Source organism: Adiantum capillus-veneris, chromosome 1 (assembly GCF_014529385.1).
Source record: "Adiantum capillus-veneris isolate H3 chromosome 1, ASM1452938v2, whole genome shotgun sequence".
NCBI classification, from domain to species: Eukaryota; Viridiplantae; Streptophyta; class Polypodiopsida; order Polypodiales; family Pteridaceae; genus Adiantum; species Adiantum capillus-veneris.
The window spans coordinates 5982305-5986044 of record NC_140931.1 but is presented as its reverse complement, the minus strand read 5'-3'; positions in this window follow the sequence as shown (position 1 = coordinate 5986044).

The following is a 3740-nucleotide window of genomic DNA, read 5'->3' as shown; positions in this document are numbered from 1 at the left end:
AAATGCCTTTTCTGTTTGGGGGATGGGCACTGGTAATCTGAGTGTACTGAAGCTATGGAATATGGTCGGAATAAGCAGGAACGCGCTGCAAGGAAATAGCCTAGTGTGGCTATGGTTCCGATTGAAGGATTGGAGGAGTCTGATCCGGTGGTTTCATTAATCACGCGATCTGGTAAAAATGTGGTCCCAACACCCAATGAAAAGATTCCGGATTGGATGGCTCAAGAAGAAGTGCGAAAAAAGATTGTCACCTGGTTGCCACAGTCCGCACCACCATTGAAATTATCAGGACCATCGACCGTGGGACTGGAAACAAAGGAAGGAAAAGTTGGAAACAAGGATGATACTAGAGAAGAGTATTGGAATTCAGTTTGGAAAGAGGTCCTCAAGTCACCAATACAAGTACCTTTGGGTTCATTACTGAAATTGGTCCCGAATTTTCATAATGCCTTGCCAAGACAAAAGTCCAAAGAGCTGAGAGAAGTAGCCATCGCGAAAGCTGAAGGTGAGGAGGATGATTCATCCCCGTTGCCGGCTAATAGAATCACAGATACCCGCATTCCGGAGCTTTCAGTTAGATATCATGGAGCATACATTGACAAGGTACTATTGGATGGAGGAGCGGGAGTAAACATTATTACTTAAGCAGCTTGTGAGCTTTTTGGACTCAGTGATTGGGAGCCTACACCCTTTGTAGTCTGCATGGCAGATCAAAGAAGAGTGCAACCAGTGTGGTTACTTCGGGGCATGTCTTGGATGTTGCGGGCTTATCTTTTGTTGTTTCCTTAGTAGTCTTGAATATTGAGGATCATAGTCAGGATTATCACATTATCTTGGGGAGACCCTGGTTAAGACAAGCCAGGGTAAAGCATAATTGAAAAGCAAATATGCTTACAGTAAAAAAGGGTCGAAGGAAAGTGCGAGTGATGTTGAGCACATGCAGACAACCAGTTCAGGTAGCATGGCCTGTGATAGCAGAGACCGTAAATATGGTGGAAGGATTAGAAGAGCATGAAGAGGAGCAATTTCTGAAAGCTAACCCGGATTTGGTTTCCTTATATCTGGCAGATATTTCTTTGATTCCGAAGGGGAACTCGGTGGGGGTTTCAGGAGCTCCAGCAGGGATAGGGGAGCAACACCAAGAGTTGCCAAGTCCTGAATCATTGGAGGACGTTATTCAACAAGAACGTGCGTTTGAAGCACAGATGGGAAAAATTACAAGGGTTAAAGAAGATGAATTGGAGAAAGTCTTTCTTCAGGATCAAGCGGAGTCGCGGCCCATATATATTAATAAGCAGCTTGAGGCAAGTTTCAGAGGCGATTTGATTACGTTGCTGACAGAATTTAAGGATGTTTTCTCATGGGAATATGCGGATATGCAGGGATTGGACCCTAAGTTTTATCAGCATACGATAAATCTGAAACCGGATGCGGTGCCAGTGAAGTAGCACTCATATAGGATGAATCCGAATGTGGCAAAGCAAGTTAAGATGAAAATTGATTGTCTTTTGAAGGTGGGTTTTATTACCCCTATTGATAATCCTAAGTGGATTTCTCCCATTGTGGTGGTACCAAAGAAAAACAAGCAAATCCGAATTTGTGTGGATTACTGGAAATTGAATGCGGATCCTTTTCCTCTTCGATTTCTGGATTCTATTTTGGATGATGTAGCAGGACATGAGATGTATACTTTTCTGGATGGGTTTAGTGGATATAACCAAATAAGAATGGCATTGCGAGATGAGCCAAAAACAGCTTTTATTACCGCATGGGGTGTGTTTGCATGCACAGTGATGTGGTTCGGATTGCGGAATGCGCCTTCAACTTTTCAAAGGGATATGTTTCAAATTTTTGGTCCTTATTTGACGGATTTCATGAGAATTTTTCTGGATGATCTCAGTGTTTTTGGAGCGCAATTAGAGCACTTGAAGCAATTACGGTTATGCTTTATGAAATGTAGAGAGGTGAAATTCAGCTTGAATCCTTTAAAGTGTGCATTTGCTGTTCGTAGTGGTAGGCTATTGGGGCATATAATTTCCGAGGAGGGCATTTTCGTGGATCCGGATAAAATAGCCGCAATTATGGAAGCACCTCCACCGGTGAACCAAAAGCAGTGTCAGGTTTTCTTGGGCCAAGCTCGTTGGCATGGGAAGCATTTGAGGTTTGTCGCGCATTTGGCAATCCCGATTACTCAGGTAGCGCATGCTAAAGATTTTGAATGGACGTAGGAATGTGATTTGGCTTTTCAGAGATTAAAACTTCAGCTGTCCAAAGCTCTGATTATGCTTCCTCCGAATTGGGGTCAGGATTTTCATGTGTTTGTGGATGCTTCGGACCGAGCGATTAGCAGTGTGTTGATGCAGGAACAAAGTCAAGGATGGTTCCGGCTTGTCTATTATGCCAGCAGACGATTATCATCCGCAGAAAGGAATTATTCAATAACAGAAATGGAATGTTTAGGGATGATTTATTCAGTGAAGAAGTTTCGGCATTATGTGTTGGGTCGATGGTTTTTCTTCCATGTGGATCATTCGGCTCTTTTATACCTGGTACGTCAACAGAATTTGACGGGAAGATTGGCCAGATGGGTGCTTTTGCTGCAGGAATTTGACTTTGAAGTCATACATCGTCCAGGAGCTCAGCATGCGGTGGCTGACTACCTATCCAGGTTAGATTCCGGTGAGCCGCCGACGGGTGTAGCTGATGAATTTCCGGATGCGTCTCTGTTTCTAACAGGTGTGGTTACAGGGGATACGGTAGTTCCGCAACAGGCAAGGGTCATTCCTAGCATTCCATGGACATGGTATGAGGAGATGTTTCATTTTCTCGACAGTGGCGAAATGCCTTCATTCTTGTCCAGTCATCAGAGGAAACGTATGGCTATCAGAAGCAGGAATTTTGAGATTATTATGGGGAAGCTCTATTATCGTACGAGGGCGGATGTATTACTCAGATGTGTGCTACCACAAGAACAGGAAGCGGTTTTGGAGGAAGTCCATACCGGTATTGCGAGAGGCCACTTTGCAGCATTAATCACGGCTCGAAAGGTTCTCCGATCCGGATTATGGTGACCTACATTGTTTCAGGATGTGAGAAGTTATGTGCAACAGTGTGATGTGTGTCAGGGGATGGGGCAACCTACTAAAAGGTCCAGAATGCCTTTTCAGCCGTTTTTGCCCTTGGAGCCTTTTCAAAAGTGGGGATTGGATTTTGTTGGACCTTTTAAACCTGTGGCAGCTCACACGGGTAATAAGTATATTTTGACCGTCACGGATTACGCTACCAAATGGGTGGAGGCATGGCCTTTGAGGGATAATACTGCAGTTTCTGTGGCTGGGTGTTTATATAAGGATATTTTTTCTAGATATGGCTGCCCTATTGAGCTGGTTAGTGATCGGGGAAGTCATTTTTTGAATAAGGTGATGGAGAGAATGCTACAATTTTATTTTGTACTGCTCAGGAAATCTTCTCCATATTATCCTCAAGCGAATGGGCAAGCGGAATCAACTAATAAGCAATTGGTTCGGATATTAACAAAGTTAGTGAATATGCATAGAACGGATTGGGATGTGAAACTTCCTTCCGCCTTATGGGCCTATCGAACAACTTATAAAGTGGTAACAGGATTGACTCCTTTCAAGTTGGCATTTGGCATTGAGGCAATTACCCCAGTGGAGCATGTGATTCCGAGTCTGCGGATGCTGATTGAGGATCGGCTTATTCCGAAAGATTCTGTTATT